This window comes from Rhinoderma darwinii, assembly GCF_050947455.1.
Source record: "Rhinoderma darwinii isolate aRhiDar2 chromosome 5 unlocalized genomic scaffold, aRhiDar2.hap1 SUPER_5_unloc_25, whole genome shotgun sequence".
NCBI lineage: Eukaryota > Metazoa > Chordata > Amphibia > Anura > Rhinodermatidae > Rhinoderma > Rhinoderma darwinii.
In genome coordinates this window covers 120,702-139,189 of record NW_027461782.1, presented here as the reverse complement: position 1 = coordinate 139,189, position 18,488 = coordinate 120,702, and the positions used below count along the sequence as shown (strand labels likewise).

At 48.7% G+C, this 18,488-nt stretch overlaps 12 non-coding genes and 1 pseudogene across 12 annotated transcripts; all 13 read right to left on the bottom strand.

Moving 5' to 3' along the window:
- Positions 1 to 1,065: 1,065 nt before the first annotated feature.
- LOC142688079 (U2 spliceosomal RNA) lies at positions 1,066 to 1,256 on the bottom strand. The gene has a single exon (XR_012857240.1). It is a non-coding gene; the product is annotated as a U2 spliceosomal RNA (small nuclear RNA).
- A 1,301-nt stretch (positions 1,257 to 2,557) lies between these two features.
- Positions 2,558 to 2,745, bottom strand: LOC142688352 (U2 spliceosomal RNA). The gene has a single exon (XR_012857482.1). It is a non-coding gene; the product is annotated as a U2 spliceosomal RNA (small nuclear RNA).
- A 432-nt stretch (positions 2,746 to 3,177) lies between these two features.
- LOC142688398 (U2 spliceosomal RNA) lies at positions 3,178 to 3,283 on the bottom strand (annotated as a pseudogene).
- Positions 3,284 to 4,588: 1,305 nt separating this feature from the next.
- On the bottom strand, positions 4,589 to 4,779 carry LOC142688078 (U2 spliceosomal RNA). Its single transcript, XR_012857239.1, has one exon. It is a non-coding gene; the product is annotated as a U2 spliceosomal RNA (small nuclear RNA).
- Positions 4,780 to 6,080: 1,301 nt separating this feature from the next.
- LOC142688077 (U2 spliceosomal RNA) lies at positions 6,081 to 6,271 on the bottom strand. Its single transcript, XR_012857238.1, has one exon. It is a non-coding gene; the product is annotated as a U2 spliceosomal RNA (small nuclear RNA).
- Positions 6,272 to 7,572: 1,301 nt separating this feature from the next.
- Positions 7,573 to 7,763, bottom strand: LOC142688075 (U2 spliceosomal RNA). The gene has a single exon (XR_012857236.1). It is a non-coding gene; the product is annotated as a U2 spliceosomal RNA (small nuclear RNA).
- Positions 7,764 to 9,064: 1,301 nt separating this feature from the next.
- LOC142688073 (U2 spliceosomal RNA) lies at positions 9,065 to 9,255 on the bottom strand. Its single transcript, XR_012857235.1, has one exon. It is a non-coding gene; the product is annotated as a U2 spliceosomal RNA (small nuclear RNA).
- Positions 9,256 to 10,556: 1,301 nt separating this feature from the next.
- On the bottom strand, positions 10,557 to 10,747 carry LOC142688072 (U2 spliceosomal RNA). Its single transcript, XR_012857234.1, has one exon. It is a non-coding gene; the product is annotated as a U2 spliceosomal RNA (small nuclear RNA).
- Positions 10,748 to 12,048: 1,301 nt separating this feature from the next.
- LOC142688071 (U2 spliceosomal RNA) lies at positions 12,049 to 12,239 on the bottom strand. The gene has a single exon (XR_012857233.1). It is a non-coding gene; the product is annotated as a U2 spliceosomal RNA (small nuclear RNA).
- A 1,301-nt stretch (positions 12,240 to 13,540) lies between these two features.
- On the bottom strand, positions 13,541 to 13,731 carry LOC142688070 (U2 spliceosomal RNA). The gene has a single exon (XR_012857232.1). It is a non-coding gene; the product is annotated as a U2 spliceosomal RNA (small nuclear RNA).
- A 1,301-nt stretch (positions 13,732 to 15,032) lies between these two features.
- Positions 15,033 to 15,223, bottom strand: LOC142688069 (U2 spliceosomal RNA). Its single transcript, XR_012857231.1, has one exon. It is a non-coding gene; the product is annotated as a U2 spliceosomal RNA (small nuclear RNA).
- Positions 15,224 to 16,524: 1,301 nt separating this feature from the next.
- On the bottom strand, positions 16,525 to 16,715 carry LOC142688068 (U2 spliceosomal RNA). Its single transcript, XR_012857230.1, has one exon. It is a non-coding gene; the product is annotated as a U2 spliceosomal RNA (small nuclear RNA).
- A 1,301-nt stretch (positions 16,716 to 18,016) lies between these two features.
- Positions 18,017 to 18,207, bottom strand: LOC142688067 (U2 spliceosomal RNA). The gene has a single exon (XR_012857229.1). It is a non-coding gene; the product is annotated as a U2 spliceosomal RNA (small nuclear RNA).
- Positions 18,208 to 18,488: the final 281 nt, after the last annotated feature.

Genomic DNA, 18,488 nt, shown 5'->3' with positions numbered 1-18,488 from the left:
AACGCCCAAATGCCCTCCTGCCATGCAGATAAACACTGGCAGCGGCAGCAAGTGCATGCCCACAGCCACCCCTTGTTCCTTCACACCTTGTATCAGCTTTAATCCAGTCCAGTCCGGTGCTGCCTGCTGAGCAGCACTGACCAACACTGCCTGGGCCCAGGCTTTTATCTCTGAGGCAGGCCCCATTATGATGTCAGAAAGCTGGCTCTGGAATCCTGAGGGCTCCACTATGACACGTGCAAAGTTCCGTCTGAACTTTATATAAGACGGTGCGGCTCAGTCAGTCACTCAGTGTTGCCTGAGAGGGCAACACTGCAACAGCCGGCCGCCAGGCTGTCTTTTTTTTGCACATTTATTTGCCTCCAGGAGGCCACAAGAGGGAGACAAGGGACTGCAAAATGGAAAATAAGCATCCACCAACTTTACAGACAACTTCTCTTTGCTCCTACAACCTCCATCCTTGCACAGTTTGTTATTCTTCTAGGTAACATAGTAACAAATCCAAATTGCTGCTCTCTTTGTAGGCAAGCAAGGCTTTGTTGCAACTGCAATTCTTACTTCTTCTTGAAATGTAGGGACGACAGTACATTCCATCACATCCATGTAGTGTACACAGGTAGGTCCATTGTGGCGGGCAGGCAGGCAGGCAGGCAGGCAGGCGGGCGGGCGGGCGAGCGGGCGAGCGGCTTTAATGGCTGTTTGCTGTTCCCCTACTCCACTCCGCTATTTGACTGTGGTGCTGCATCAATCAGTGGCTGGCTCAGGTGCAGCTCTTTAACCTACCTAGGAGGGAGGGCGGAGAGAAGACAAGGAAGGTGAATGAGCTGTTCCAATGTGAAATGCCGGAAACACAGAAACACAGAAGACACACACACAACAAGAGGTGGCAATGTATTAATTAATTGCATTTAATAAATGAGCTCATTATCACACATGACTGTACAAATGCATTGTCCAACAGGTGTTGAAATAATGGGATTAAAAGGGGAGATCCCATCAGAAAGACAAAAACAATAGCAAACACAAATAGCACTTTTGGAATCTGATTTTAGTCAACACATAAGGGAAGGGTGCACCGGTCCTGGAAATACTGCAATACCAGGTCAATGCGTGGAGTGGACAGAGCAAGCTCTATTTCCATCTCCCTGTTCTAAAAATCCATTTAATATATGGTCCCCAGATAGGGGACGTATCAGATATTAAACTGATAAGAACAGATACTACACTTGATCTTAGCCAAAAGGCCGAGAAGCGATAACCCGAGCGGCCCTTGCCTTGCCCGAGCCTGTCCCATACTGCTGTTCACCCCTTGCAGCGATTGATTCAGCCTACTCCTAGGCAATTCCATGGGGCCCTGCAGGCTCACACACATTTACAGCTACTAAGCGGGAGGTGAATAAAGGCCGGAGAGGAAGCTACACAGGATTTGCTTCTTTTGCTTGCACCACAATGCAGTGCTGAAAGAGGAGGAATCTACATAAAAACGCCTTCCTGGCAACGCCCAAATGCCCTCCTGCCATGCAGATAAACACTGGCAGCGGCAGCAAGTGCATGCCCACAGCCACCCCTTGTTCCTTCACACCTTGTATCAGCTTTAATCCAGTCCAGTCCGGTGCTGCCTGCTGAGCAGCACTGACCAACACTGCCTGGGCCCAGGCTTTTATCTCTGAGGCAGGCCCCATTATGATGTCAGAAAGCTGGCTCTGGAATCCTGAGGGCTCCACTATGACACGTGCAAAGTTCCGTCTGAACTTTATATAAGACGGTGCGGCTCAGTCAGTCACTCAGTGTTGCCTGAGAGGGCAACACTGCAACAGCCGGCCGCCAGGCTGTCTTTTTTTTGCACATTTATTTGCCTCCAGGAGGCCACAAGAGGGAGACAAGGGACTGCAAAATGGAAAATAAGCATCCACCAACTTTACAGACAACTTCTCTTTGCTCCTACAACCTCCATCCTTGCACAGTTTGTTATTCTTCTAGGTAACATAGTAACAAATCCAAATTGCTGCTCTCTTTGTAGGCAAGCAAGGCTTTGTTGCAACTGCAATTCTTACTTCTTCTTGAAATGTAGGGACGACAGTACATTCCATCACATCCATGTAGTGTACACAGGTAGGTCCATTGTGGCGGGCAGGCAGGCAGGCAGGCAGGCAGGCGGGCGGGCGGGCGGGCGGGCGGCTTTAATGGCTGTTTGCTGTTCCCCTACTCCACTCCGCTATTTGACTGTGGTGCTGCATCAATCAGTGGCTGGCTCAGGTGCAGCTCTTTAACCTACCTAGGAGGGAGGGCGGAGAGAAGACAAGGAAGGTGAATGAGCTGTTCCAATGTGAAATGCCGGAAACACAGAAACACAGAAGACACACACACAACAAGAGGTGGCAATGTATTAATTAATTGCATTTAATAAATGAGCTCATTATCACACATGACTGTACAAATGCATTGTCCAACAGGTGTTGAAATAATGGGATTAAAAGGGGAGATCCCATCAGAAAGACAAAAACAATAGCAAACACAAATAGCACTTTTGGAATCTGATTTTAGTCAACACATAAGGGAAGGGTGCACCGGTCCTGGAAATACTGCAATACCAGGTCAATGCGTGGAGTGGACAGAGCAAGCTCTATTTCCATCTCCCTGTTCTAAAAATCCATTTAATATATGGTCCCCAGATAGGGGACGTATCAGATATTAAACTGATAAGAACAGATTTTTTGATTGAAAATTGCTTTATTGACAATCAATCGTCATCATACAAACATTACTGCGACGCAGCGCAAGCCATGAAGCAGCAAATAATAAATAATAACAGTCGTCAAACATAACATGACAGTATAATACACAGTACAGGCTAGCCTATGCTATACATTACACCACATGCTACACTAACATTCTTGCATTCACTAACGCCAAACAACAAAGCATTACAGACAAGTGATGGGATAGGGGAGTGGGTAGGAGGGGATAGGGAAGGGGGAAATCACAGGCCCGAAGCTTTATTGAAAGACAACACACAAGAAGGGAGAGTGGGGGGAAGGGGAGTATCAGTCCTCTTCCTCATCGACGTCCGGGCTGTCCCAGGTGGAATAGTCTCTGAGCAGGCTGTGGATCAGCCTGCGGCAGTCCTGGACGGACACACTCTCTCTCCGCAAAATCAGACGATTCCTGGCGAACCATATAGCGTCCTTAAAACAGTTCATAAGGCGCCAGGCTTCCTGGATTGCTCCATCCGTGGTAAGAACAGATACTACACTTGATCTTAGCCAAAAGGCCGAGAAGCGATAACCCGAGCGGCCCTTGCCTTGCCCGAGCCTGTCCCATACTGCTGTTCACCCCTTGCAGCGATTGATTCAGCCTACTCCTAGGCAATTCCATGGGGCCCTGCAGGCTCACACACATTTACAGCTACTAAGCGGGAGGTGAATAAAGGCCGGAGAGGAAGCTACACAGGATTTGCTTCTTTTGCTTGCACCACAATGCAGTGCTGAAAGAGGAGGAATCTACATAAAAACGCCTTCCTGGCAACGCCCAAATGCCCTCCTGCCATGCAGATAAACACTGGCAGCGGCAGCAAGTGCATGCCCACAGCCACCCCTTGTTCCTTCACACCTTGTATCAGCTTTAATCCAGTCCAGTCCGGTGCTGCCTGCTGAGCAGCACTGACCAACACTGCCTGGGCCCAGGCTTTTATCTCTGAGGCAGGCCCCATTATGATGTCAGAAAGCTGGCTCTGGAATCCTGAGGGCTCCACTATGACACGTGCAAAGTTCCGTCTGAACTTTATATAAGACGGTGCGGCTCAGTCAGTCACTCAGTGTTGCCTGAGAGGGCAACACTGCAACAGCCGGCCGCCAGGCTGTCTTTTTTTTGCACATTTATTTGCCTCCAGGAGGCCACAAGAGGGAGACAAGGGACTGCAAAATGGAAAATAAGCATCCACCAACTTTACAGACAACTTCTCTTTGCTCCTACAACCTCCATCCTTGCACAGTTTGTTATTCTTCTAGGTAACATAGTAACAAATCCAAATTGCTGCTCTCTTTGTAGGCAAGCAAGGCTTTGTTGCAACTGCAATTCTTACTTCTTCTTGAAATGTAGGGACGACAGTACATTCCATCACATCCATGTAGTGTACACAGGTAGGTCCATTGTGGCGGGCAGGCAGGCAGGCAGGCAGGCAGGCAGGCGGGCGGGCGGGCGGGCGGGCGGCTTTAATGGCTGTTTGCTGTTCCCCTACTCCACTCCGCTATTTGACTGTGGTGCTGCATCAATCAGTGGCTGGCTCAGGTGCAGCTCTTTAACCTACCTAGGAGGGAGGGCGGAGAGAAGACAAGGAAGGTGAATGAGCTGTTCCAATGTGAAATGCCGGAAACACAGAAACACAGAAGACACACACACAACAAGAGGTGGCAATGTATTAATTAATTGCATTTAATAAATGAGCTCATTATCACACATGACTGTACAAATGCATTGTCCAACAGGTGTTGAAATAATGGGATTAAAAGGGGAGATCCCATCAGAAAGACAAAAACAATAGCAAACACAAATAGCACTTTTGGAATCTGATTTTAGTCAACACATAAGGGAAGGGTGCACCGGTCCTGGAAATACTGCAATACCAGGTCAATGCGTGGAGTGGACAGAGCAAGCTCTATTTCCATCTCCCTGTTCTAAAAATCCATTTAATATATGGTCCCCAGATAGGGGACGTATCAGATATTAAACTGATAAGAACAGATACTACACTTGATCTTAGCCAAAAGGCCGAGAAGCGATAACCCGAGCGGCCCTTGCCTTGCCCGAGCCTGTCCCATACTGCTGTTCACCCCTTGCAGCGATTGATTCAGCCTACTCCTAGGCAATTCCATGGGGCCCTGCAGGCTCACACACATTTACAGCTACTAAGCGGGAGGTGAATAAAGGCCGGAGAGGAAGCTACACAGGATTTGCTTCTTTTGCTTGCACCACAATGCAGTGCTGAAAGAGGAGGAATCTACATAAAAACGCCTTCCTGGCAACGCCCAAATGCCCTCCTGCCATGCAGATAAACACTGGCAGCGGCAGCAAGTGCATGCCCACAGCCACCCCTTGTTCCTTCACACCTTGTATCAGCTTTAATCCAGTCCAGTCCGGTGCTGCCTGCTGAGCAGCACTGACCAACACTGCCTGGGCCCAGGCTTTTATCTCTGAGGCAGGCCCCATTATGATGTCAGAAAGCTGGCTCTGGAATCCTGAGGGCTCCACTATGACACGTGCAAAGTTCCGTCTGAACTTTATATAAGACGGTGCGGCTCAGTCAGTCACTCAGTGTTGCCTGAGAGGGCAACACTGCAACAGCCGGCCGCCAGGCTGTCTTTTTTTTGCACATTTATTTGCCTCCAGGAGGCCACAAGAGGGAGACAAGGGACTGCAAAATGGAAAATAAGCATCCACCAACTTTACAGACAACTTCTCTTTGCTCCTACAACCTCCATCCTTGCACAGTTTGTTATTCTTCTAGGTAACATAGTAACAAATCCAAATTGCTGCTCTCTTTGTAGGCAAGCAAGGCTTTGTTGCAACTGCAATTCTTACTTCTTCTTGAAATGTAGGGACGACAGTACATTCCATCACATCCATGTAGTGTACACAGGTAGGTCCATTGTGGCGGGCAGGCAGGCAGGCAGGCAGGCAGGCGGGCGGGCGGGCGGGCGGGCGGCTTTAATGGCTGTTTGCTGTTCCCCTACTCCACTCCGCTATTTGACTGTGGTGCTGCATCAATCAGTGGCTGGCTCAGGTGCAGCTCTTTAACCTACCTAGGAGGGAGGGCGGAGAGAAGACAAGGAAGGTGAATGAGCTGTTCCAATGTGAAATGCCGGAAACACAGAAACACAGAAGACACACACACAACAAGAGGTGGCAATGTATTAATTAATTGCATTTAATAAATGAGCTCATTATCACACATGACTGTACAAATGCATTGTCCAACAGGTGTTGAAATAATGGGATTAAAAGGGGAGATCCCATCAGAAAGACAAAAACAATAGCAAACACAAATAGCACTTTTGGAATCTGATTTTAGTCAACACATAAGGGAAGGGTGCACCGGTCCTGGAAATACTGCAATACCAGGTCAATGCGTGGAGTGGACAGAGCAAGCTCTATTTCCATCTCCCTGTTCTAAAAATCCATTTAATATATGGTCCCCAGATAGGGGACGTATCAGATATTAAACTGATAAGAACAGATACTACACTTGATCTTAGCCAAAAGGCCGAGAAGCGATAACCCGAGCGGCCCTTGCCTTGCCCGAGCCTGTCCCATACTGCTGTTCACCCCTTGCAGCGATTGATTCAGCCTACTCCTAGGCAATTCCATGGGGCCCTGCAGGCTCACACACATTTACAGCTACTAAGCGGGAGGTGAATAAAGGCCGGAGAGGAAGCTACACAGGATTTGCTTCTTTTGCTTGCACCACAATGCAGTGCTGAAAGAGGAGGAATCTACATAAAAACGCCTTCCTGGCAACGCCCAAATGCCCTCCTGCCATGCAGATAAACACTGGCAGCGGCAGCAAGTGCATGCCCACAGCCACCCCTTGTTCCTTCACACCTTGTATCAGCTTTAATCCAGTCCAGTCCGGTGCTGCCTGCTGAGCAGCACTGACCAACACTGCCTGGGCCCAGGCTTTTATCTCTGAGGCAGGCCCCATTATGATGTCAGAAAGCTGGCTCTGGAATCCTGAGGGCTCCACTATGACACGTGCAAAGTTCCGTCTGAACTTTATATAAGACGGTGCGGCTCAGTCAGTCACTCAGTGTTGCCTGAGAGGGCAACACTGCAACAGCCGGCCGCCAGGCTGTCTTTTTTTTGCACATTTATTTGCCTCCAGGAGGCCACAAGAGGGAGACAAGGGACTGCAAAATGGAAAATAAGCATCCACCAACTTTACAGACAACTTCTCTTTGCTCCTACAACCTCCATCCTTGCACAGTTTGTTATTCTTCTAGGTAACATAGTAACAAATCCAAATTGCTGCTCTCTTTGTAGGCAAGCAAGGCTTTGTTGCAACTGCAATTCTTACTTCTTCTTGAAATGTAGGGACGACAGTACATTCCATCACATCCATGTAGTGTACACAGGTAGGTCCATTGTGGCGGGCAGGCAGGCAGGCAGGCAGGCAGGCGGGCGGGCGGGCGGGCGGGCGGCTTTAATGGCTGTTTGCTGTTCCCCTACTCCACTCCGCTATTTGACTGTGGTGCTGCATCAATCAGTGGCTGGCTCAGGTGCAGCTCTTTAACCTACCTAGGAGGGAGGGCGGAGAGAAGACAAGGAAGGTGAATGAGCTGTTCCAATGTGAAATGCCGGAAACACAGAAACACAGAAGACACACACACAACAAGAGGTGGCAATGTATTAATTAATTGCATTTAATAAATGAGCTCATTATCACACATGACTGTACAAATGCATTGTCCAACAGGTGTTGAAATAATGGGATTAAAAGGGGAGATCCCATCAGAAAGACAAAAACAATAGCAAACACAAATAGCACTTTTGGAATCTGATTTTAGTCAACACATAAGGGAAGGGTGCACCGGTCCTGGAAATACTGCAATACCAGGTCAATGCGTGGAGTGGACAGAGCAAGCTCTATTTCCATCTCCCTGTTCTAAAAATCCATTTAATATATGGTCCCCAGATAGGGGACGTATCAGATATTAAACTGATAAGAACAGATACTACACTTGATCTTAGCCAAAAGGCCGAGAAGCGATAACCCGAGCGGCCCTTGCCTTGCCCGAGCCTGTCCCATACTGCTGTTCACCCCTTGCAGCGATTGATTCAGCCTACTCCTAGGCAATTCCATGGGGCCCTGCAGGCTCACACACATTTACAGCTACTAAGCGGGAGGTGAATAAAGGCCGGAGAGGAAGCTACACAGGATTTGCTTCTTTTGCTTGCACCACAATGCAGTGCTGAAAGAGGAGGAATCTACATAAAAACGCCTTCCTGGCAACGCCCAAATGCCCTCCTGCCATGCAGATAAACACTGGCAGCGGCAGCAAGTGCATGCCCACAGCCACCCCTTGTTCCTTCACACCTTGTATCAGCTTTAATCCAGTCCAGTCCGGTGCTGCCTGCTGAGCAGCACTGACCAACACTGCCTGGGCCCAGGCTTTTATCTCTGAGGCAGGCCCCATTATGATGTCAGAAAGCTGGCTCTGGAATCCTGAGGGCTCCACTATGACACGTGCAAAGTTCCGTCTGAACTTTATATAAGACGGTGCGGCTCAGTCAGTCACTCAGTGTTGCCTGAGAGGGCAACACTGCAACAGCCGGCCGCCAGGCTGTCTTTTTTTTGCACATTTATTTGCCTCCAGGAGGCCACAAGAGGGAGACAAGGGACTGCAAAATGGAAAATAAGCATCCACCAACTTTACAGACAACTTCTCTTTGCTCCTACAACCTCCATCCTTGCACAGTTTGTTATTCTTCTAGGTAACATAGTAACAAATCCAAATTGCTGCTCTCTTTGTAGGCAAGCAAGGCTTTGTTGCAACTGCAATTCTTACTTCTTCTTGAAATGTAGGGACGACAGTACATTCCATCACATCCATGTAGTGTACACAGGTAGGTCCATTGTGGCGGGCAGGCAGGCAGGCAGGCAGGCAGGCGGGCGGGCGGGCGGGCGGGCGGCTTTAATGGCTGTTTGCTGTTCCCCTACTCCACTCCGCTATTTGACTGTGGTGCTGCATCAATCAGTGGCTGGCTCAGGTGCAGCTCTTTAACCTACCTAGGAGGGAGGGCGGAGAGAAGACAAGGAAGGTGAATGAGCTGTTCCAATGTGAAATGCCGGAAACACAGAAACACAGAAGACACACACACAACAAGAGGTGGCAATGTATTAATTAATTGCATTTAATAAATGAGCTCATTATCACACATGACTGTACAAATGCATTGTCCAACAGGTGTTGAAATAATGGGATTAAAAGGGGAGATCCCATCAGAAAGACAAAAACAATAGCAAACACAAATAGCACTTTTGGAATCTGATTTTAGTCAACACATAAGGGAAGGGTGCACCGGTCCTGGAAATACTGCAATACCAGGTCAATGCGTGGAGTGGACAGAGCAAGCTCTATTTCCATCTCCCTGTTCTAAAAATCCATTTAATATATGGTCCCCAGATAGGGGACGTATCAGATATTAAACTGATAAGAACAGATACTACACTTGATCTTAGCCAAAAGGCCGAGAAGCGATAACCCGAGCGGCCCTTGCCTTGCCCGAGCCTGTCCCATACTGCTGTTCACCCCTTGCAGCGATTGATTCAGCCTACTCCTAGGCAATTCCATGGGGCCCTGCAGGCTCACACACATTTACAGCTACTAAGCGGGAGGTGAATAAAGGCCGGAGAGGAAGCTACACAGGATTTGCTTCTTTTGCTTGCACCACAATGCAGTGCTGAAAGAGGAGGAATCTACATAAAAACGCCTTCCTGGCAACGCCCAAATGCCCTCCTGCCATGCAGATAAACACTGGCAGCGGCAGCAAGTGCATGCCCACAGCCACCCCTTGTTCCTTCACACCTTGTATCAGCTTTAATCCAGTCCAGTCCGGTGCTGCCTGCTGAGCAGCACTGACCAACACTGCCTGGGCCCAGGCTTTTATCTCTGAGGCAGGCCCCATTATGATGTCAGAAAGCTGGCTCTGGAATCCTGAGGGCTCCACTATGACACGTGCAAAGTTCCGTCTGAACTTTATATAAGACGGTGCGGCTCAGTCAGTCACTCAGTGTTGCCTGAGAGGGCAACACTGCAACAGCCGGCCGCCAGGCTGTCTTTTTTTTGCACATTTATTTGCCTCCAGGAGGCCACAAGAGGGAGACAAGGGACTGCAAAATGGAAAATAAGCATCCACCAACTTTACAGACAACTTCTCTTTGCTCCTACAACCTCCATCCTTGCACAGTTTGTTATTCTTCTAGGTAACATAGTAACAAATCCAAATTGCTGCTCTCTTTGTAGGCAAGCAAGGCTTTGTTGCAACTGCAATTCTTACTTCTTCTTGAAATGTAGGGACGACAGTACATTCCATCACATCCATGTAGTGTACACAGGTAGGTCCATTGTGGCGGGCAGGCAGGCAGGCAGGCAGGCAGGCGGGCGGGCGGGCGGGCGGGCGGCTTTAATGGCTGTTTGCTGTTCCCCTACTCCACTCCGCTATTTGACTGTGGTGCTGCATCAATCAGTGGCTGGCTCAGGTGCAGCTCTTTAACCTACCTAGGAGGGAGGGCGGAGAGAAGACAAGGAAGGTGAATGAGCTGTTCCAATGTGAAATGCCGGAAACACAGAAACACAGAAGACACACACACAACAAGAGGTGGCAATGTATTAATTAATTGCATTTAATAAATGAGCTCATTATCACACATGACTGTACAAATGCATTGTCCAACAGGTGTTGAAATAATGGGATTAAAAGGGGAGATCCCATCAGAAAGACAAAAACAATAGCAAACACAAATAGCACTTTTGGAATCTGATTTTAGTCAACACATAAGGGAAGGGTGCACCGGTCCTGGAAATACTGCAATACCAGGTCAATGCGTGGAGTGGACAGAGCAAGCTCTATTTCCATCTCCCTGTTCTAAAAATCCATTTAATATATGGTCCCCAGATAGGGGACGTATCAGATATTAAACTGATAAGAACAGATACTACACTTGATCTTAGCCAAAAGGCCGAGAAGCGATAACCCGAGCGGCCCTTGCCTTGCCCGAGCCTGTCCCATACTGCTGTTCACCCCTTGCAGCGATTGATTCAGCCTACTCCTAGGCAATTCCATGGGGCCCTGCAGGCTCACACACATTTACAGCTACTAAGCGGGAGGTGAATAAAGGCCGGAGAGGAAGCTACACAGGATTTGCTTCTTTTGCTTGCACCACAATGCAGTGCTGAAAGAGGAGGAATCTACATAAAAACGCCTTCCTGGCAACGCCCAAATGCCCTCCTGCCATGCAGATAAACACTGGCAGCGGCAGCAAGTGCATGCCCACAGCCACCCCTTGTTCCTTCACACCTTGTATCAGCTTTAATCCAGTCCAGTCCGGTGCTGCCTGCTGAGCAGCACTGACCAACACTGCCTGGGCCCAGGCTTTTATCTCTGAGGCAGGCCCCATTATGATGTCAGAAAGCTGGCTCTGGAATCCTGAGGGCTCCACTATGACACGTGCAAAGTTCCGTCTGAACTTTATATAAGACGGTGCGGCTCAGTCAGTCACTCAGTGTTGCCTGAGAGGGCAACACTGCAACAGCCGGCCGCCAGGCTGTCTTTTTTTTGCACATTTATTTGCCTCCAGGAGGCCACAAGAGGGAGACAAGGGACTGCAAAATGGAAAATAAGCATCCACCAACTTTACAGACAACTTCTCTTTGCTCCTACAACCTCCATCCTTGCACAGTTTGTTATTCTTCTAGGTAACATAGTAACAAATCCAAATTGCTGCTCTCTTTGTAGGCAAGCAAGGCTTTGTTGCAACTGCAATTCTTACTTCTTCTTGAAATGTAGGGACGACAGTACATTCCATCACATCCATGTAGTGTACACAGGTAGGTCCATTGTGGCGGGCAGGCAGGCAGGCAGGCAGGCAGGCGGGCGGGCGGGCGGGCGGGCGGCTTTAATGGCTGTTTGCTGTTCCCCTACTCCACTCCGCTATTTGACTGTGGTGCTGCATCAATCAGTGGCTGGCTCAGGTGCAGCTCTTTAACCTACCTAGGAGGGAGGGCGGAGAGAAGACAAGGAAGGTGAATGAGCTGTTCCAATGTGAAATGCCGGAAACACAGAAACACAGAAGACACACACACAACAAGAGGTGGCAATGTATTAATTAATTGCATTTAATAAATGAGCTCATTATCACACATGACTGTACAAATGCATTGTCCAACAGGTGTTGAAATAATGGGATTAAAAGGGGAGATCCCATCAGAAAGACAAAAACAATAGCAAACACAAATAGCACTTTTGGAATCTGATTTTAGTCAACACATAAGGGAAGGGTGCACCGGTCCTGGAAATACTGCAATACCAGGTCAATGCGTGGAGTGGACAGAGCAAGCTCTATTTCCATCTCCCTGTTCTAAAAATCCATTTAATATATGGTCCCCAGATAGGGGACGTATCAGATATTAAACTGATAAGAACAGATACTACACTTGATCTTAGCCAAAAGGCCGAGAAGCGATAACCCGAGCGGCCCTTGCCTTGCCCGAGCCTGTCCCATACTGCTGTTCACCCCTTGCAGCGATTGATTCAGCCTACTCCTAGGCAATTCCATGGGGCCCTGCAGGCTCACACACATTTACAGCTACTAAGCGGGAGGTGAATAAAGGCCGGAGAGGAAGCTACACAGGATTTGCTTCTTTTGCTTGCACCACAATGCAGTGCTGAAAGAGGAGGAATCTACATAAAAACGCCTTCCTGGCAACGCCCAAATGCCCTCCTGCCATGCAGATAAACACTGGCAGCGGCAGCAAGTGCATGCCCACAGCCACCCCTTGTTCCTTCACACCTTGTATCAGCTTTAATCCAGTCCAGTCCGGTGCTGCCTGCTGAGCAGCACTGACCAACACTGCCTGGGCCCAGGCTTTTATCTCTGAGGCAGGCCCCATTATGATGTCAGAAAGCTGGCTCTGGAATCCTGAGGGCTCCACTATGACACGTGCAAAGTTCCGTCTGAACTTTATATAAGACGGTGCGGCTCAGTCAGTCACTCAGTGTTGCCTGAGAGGGCAACACTGCAACAGCCGGCCGCCAGGCTGTCTTTTTTTTGCACATTTATTTGCCTCCAGGAGGCCACAAGAGGGAGACAAGGGACTGCAAAATGGAAAATAAGCATCCACCAACTTTACAGACAACTTCTCTTTGCTCCTACAACCTCCATCCTTGCACAGTTTGTTATTCTTCTAGGTAACATAGTAACAAATCCAAATTGCTGCTCTCTTTGTAGGCAAGCAAGGCTTTGTTGCAACTGCAATTCTTACTTCTTCTTGAAATGTAGGGACGACAGTACATTCCATCACATCCATGTAGTGTACACAGGTAGGTCCATTGTGGCGGGCAGGCAGGCAGGCAGGCAGGCAGGCGGGCGGGCGGGCGGGCGGGCGGCTTTAATGGCTGTTTGCTGTTCCCCTACTCCACTCCGCTATTTGACTGTGGTGCTGCATCAATCAGTGGCTGGCTCAGGTGCAGCTCTTTAACCTACCTAGGAGGGAGGGCGGAGAGAAGACAAGGAAGGTGAATGAGCTGTTCCAATGTGAAATGCCGGAAACACAGAAACACAGAAGACACACACACAACAAGAGGTGGCAATGTATTAATTAATTGCATTTAATAAATGAGCTCATTATCACACATGACTGTACAAATGCATTGTCCAACAGGTGTTGAAATAATGGGATTAAAAGGGGAGATCCCATCAGAAAGACAAAAACAATAGCAAACACAAATAGCACTTTTGGAATCTGATTTTAGTCAACACATAAGGGAAGGGTGCACCGGTCCTGGAAATACTGCAATACCAGGTCAATGCGTGGAGTGGACAGAGCAAGCTCTATTTCCATCTCCCTGTTCTAAAAATCCATTTAATATATGGTCCCCAGATAGGGGACGTATCAGATATTAAACTGATAAGAACAGATACTACACTTGATCTTAGCCAAAAGGCCGAGAAGCGATAACCCGAGCGGCCCTTGCCTTGCCCGAGCCTGTCCCATACTGCTGTTCACCCCTTGCAGCGATTGATTCAGCCTACTCCTAGGCAATTCCATGGGGCCCTGCAGGCTCACACACATTTACAGCTACTAAGCGGGAGGTGAATAAAGGCCGGAGAGGAAGCTACACAGGATTTGCTTCTTTTGCTTGCACCACAATGCAGTGCTGAAAGAGGAGGAATCTACATAAAAACGCCTTCCTGGCAACGCCCAAATGCCCTCCTGCCATGCAGATAAACACTGGCAGCGGCAGCAAGTGCATGCCCACAGCCACCCCTTGTTCCTTCACACCTTGTATCAGCTTTAATCCAGTCCAGTCCGGTGCTGCCTGCTGAGCAGCACTGACCAACACTGCCTGGGCCCAGGCTTTTATCTCTGAGGCAGGCCCCATTATGATGTCAGAAAGCTGGCTCTGGAATCCTGAGGGCTCCACTATGACACGTGCAAAGTTCCGTCTGAACTTTATATAAGACGGTGCGGCTCAGTCAGTCACTCAGTGTTGCCTGAGAGGGCAACACTGCAACAGCCGGCCGCCAGGCTGTCTTTTTTTTGCACATTTATTTGCCTCCAGGAGGCCACAAGAGGGAGACAAGGGACTGCAAAATGGAAAATAAGCATCCACCAACTTTACAGACAACTTCTCTTTGCTCCTACAACCTCCATCCTTGCACAGTTTGTTATTCTTCTAGGTAACATAGTAACAAATCCAAATTGCTGCTCTCTTTGTAGGCAAGCAAGGCTTTGTTGCAACTGCAATTCTTACTTCTTCTTGAAATGTAGGGACGACAGTACATTCCATCACATCCATGTAGTGTACACAGGTAGGTCCATTGTGGCGGGCAGGCAGGCAGGCAGGCAGGCAGGCGGGCGGGCGGGCGGGCGGGCGGCTTTAATGGCTGTTTGCTGTTCCCCTACTCCACTCCGCTATTTGACTGTGGTGCTGCATCAATCAGTGGCTGGCTCAGGTGCAGCTCTTTAACCTACCTAGGAGGGAGGGCGGAGAGAAGACAAGGAAGGTGAATGAGCTGTTCCAATGTGAAATGCCGGAAACACAGAAACACAGAAGACACACACACAACAAGAGGTGGCAATGTATTAATTAATTGCATTTAATAAATGAGCTCATTATCACACATGACTGTACAAATGCATTGTCCAACAGGTGTTGAAATAATGGGATTAAAAGGGGAGATCCCATCAGAAAGACAAAAACAATAGCAAACACAAATAGCACTTTTGGAATCTGATTTTAGTCAACACATAAGGGAAGGGTGCACCGGTCCTGGAAATACTGCAATACCAGGTCAATGCGTGGAGTGGACAGAGCAAGCTCTATTTCCATCTCCCTGTTCTAAAAATCCATTTAATATATGGTCCCCAGATAGGGGACGTATCAGATATTAAACTGATAAGAACAGATACTACACTTGATCTTAGCCAAAAGGCCGAGAAGCGATAACCCGAGCGGCCCTTGCCTTGCCCGAGCCTGTCCCATACTGCTGTTCACCCCTTGCAGCGATTGATTCAGCCTACTCCTAGGCAATTCCATGGGGCCCTGCAGGCTCACACACATTTACAGCTACTAAGCGGGAGGTGAATAAAGGCCGGAGAGGAAGCTACACAGGATTTGCTTCTTTTGCTTGCACCACAATGCAGTGCTGAAAGAGGAGGAATCTACATAAAAACGCCTTCCTGGCAACGCCCAAATGCCCTCCTGCCATGCAGATAAACACTGGCAGCGGCAGCAAGTGCATGCCCACAGCCACCCCTTGTTCCTTCACACCTTGTATCAGCTTTAATCCAGTCCAGTCCGGTGCTGCCTGCTGAGCAGCACTGACCAACACTGCCTGGGCCCAGGCTTTTATCTCTGAGGCAGGCCCCATTATGATGTCAGAAAGCTGGCTCTGGAATCCTGAGGGCTCCACTATGACACGTGCAAAGTTCCGTCTGAACTTTATATAAGACGGTGCGGCTCAGTCAGTCACTCAGTGTTGCCTGAGAGGGCAACACTGCAACAGCCGGCCGCCAGGCTGTCTTTTTTTTGCACATTTATTTGCCTCCAGGAGGCCACAAGAGGGAGACAAGGGACTGCAAAATGGAAAATAAGCATCCACCAACTTTACAGACAACTTCTCTTTGCTCCTACAACCTCCATCCTTGCACAGTTTGTTATTCTTCTAGGTAACATAGTAACAAATCCAAATTGCTGCTCTCTTTGTAGGCAAGCAAGGCTTTGTTGCAACTGCAATTCTTACTTCTTCTTGAAATGTAGGGACGACAGTACATTCCATCACATCCATGTAGTGTACACAGGTAGGTCCATTGTGGCGGGCAGGCAGGCAGGCAGGCAGGCAGGCGGGCGGGCGGGCGGGCGGGCGGCTTTAATGGCTGTTTGCTGTTCCCCTACTCCACTCCGCTATTTGACTGTGGTGCTGCATCAATCAGTGGCTGGCTCAGGTGCAGCTCTTTAACCTACCTAGGAGGGAGGGCGGAGAGAAGACAAGGAAGGTGAATGAGCTGTTCCAATGTGAAATGCCGGAAACACAGAAACACAGAAGACACACACACAACAAGAGGTGGCAATGTATTAATTAATTGCATTTAATAAATGAGCTCATTATCACACATGACTGTACAAATGCATTGTCCAACAGGTGTTGAAATAATGGGATTAAAAGGGGAGATCCCATCAGAAAGACAAAAACAATAGCAAACACAAATAGCACTTTTGGAATCTGATTTTAGTCAACACATAAGGGAAGGGTGCACCGGTCCTGGAAATACTGCAATACCAGGTCAATGCGTGGAGTGGACAGAGCAAGCTCTATTTCCATCTCCCTGTTCTAAAAATCCATTTAATATATGGTCCCCAGATAGGGGACGTATCAGATATTAAACTGATAAGAACAGATACTACACTTGATCTTAGCCAAAAGGCCGAGAAGCGATAACCCGAGCGGCCCTTGCCTTGCCCGAGCCTGTCCCATACTGCTGTTCACCCCTTGCAGCGATTGATTCAGCCTACTCCTAGGCAATTCCATGGGGCCCTGCAGGCTCACACACATTTACAGCTACTAAGCGGGAGGTGAATAAAGGCCGGAGAGGAAGCTACACAGGATTTGCTTCTTTTGCTTGCACCACAATGCAGTGCTGAAAGAGGAGGAATCTACATAAAAACGCCTTCCTGGCAACGCCCAAATGCCCTCCTGCCATGCAGATAAACACTGGCAGCGGCAGCAAGTGCATGCCCACAGCCACCCCTTGTTCCTTCACACCTTGTATCAGCTTTAATCCAGTCCAGTCCGGTGCTGCCTGCTGAGCAGCACTGACCAACACTGCCTGGGCCCAGGCTTTTATCTCTGAGGCAGGCCCCATTATGATGTCAGAAAGCTGGCTCTGGAATCCTGAGGGCTCCACTATGACACGTGCAAAGTTCCGTCTGAACTTTATATAAGACGGTGCGGCTCAGTCAGTCACTCAGTGTTGCCTGAGAGGGCAACACTGCAACAGCCGGCCGCCAGGCTGTCTTTTTTTTGCACATTTATTTGCCTCCAGGAGGCCACAAGAGGGAGACAAGGGACTGCAAAATGGAAAATAAGCATCCACCAACTTTACAGACAACTTCTCTTTGCTCCTACAACCTCCATCCTTGCACAGTTTGTTATTCTTCTAGGTAACATAGTAACAAATCCAAATTGCTGCTCTCTTTGTAGGCAAGCAAGGCTTTGTTGCAACTGCAATTCTTACTTCTTCTTGAAATGTAGGGACGACAGTACATTCCATCACATCCATGTAGTGTACACAGGTAGGTCCATTGTGGCGGGCAGGCAGGCAGGCAGGCAGGCAGGCGGGCGGGCGGGCGGGCGGGCGGCTTTAATGGCTGTTTGCTGTTCCCCTACTCCACTCCGCTATTTGACTGTGGTGCTGCATCAATCAGTGGCTGGCTCAGGTGCAGCTCTTTAACCTACCTAGGAGGGAGGGCGGAGAGAAGACAAGGAAGGTGAATGAGCTGTTCCAATGTGAAATGCCGGAAACACAGAAACACAGAAGACACACACACAACAAGAGGTGGCAATGTATTAATTAATTGCATTTAATAAATGAGCTCATTATCACACATGACTGTACAAATGCATTGTCCAACAGGTGTTGAAATAATGGGATTAAAAGGGGAGATCCCATCAGAAAGACAAAAACAATAGCAAACACAAATAGCACTTTTGGAATCTGATTTTAGTCAACACATAAGGGAAGGGTGCACCGGTCCTGGAAATACTGCAATACCAGGTCAATGCGTGGAGTGGACAGAGCAAGCTCTATTTCCATCTCCCTGTTCTAAAAATCCATTTAATATATGGTCCCCAGATAGGGGACGTATCAGATATTAAACTGATAAGAACAGATACTACACTTGATCTTAGCCAAAAGGCCGAGAAGCGATAACCCGAGCGGCCCTTGCCTTGCCCGAGCCTGTCCCATACTGCTGTTCACCCCTTGCAGCGATTGATTCAGCCTACTCCTAGGCAATTCCATGGGGCCCTGCAGGCTCACACACATTTACAGCTACTAAGCGGGAGGTGAATAAAGGCCGGAGAGGAAGCTACACAGGATTTGCTTCTTTTGCTTGCACCACAATGCAGTGCTGAAAGAGGAGGAATCTACATAAAAACGCCTTCCTGGCAACGCCCAAATGCCCTCCTGCCATGCAGATAAACACTGGCA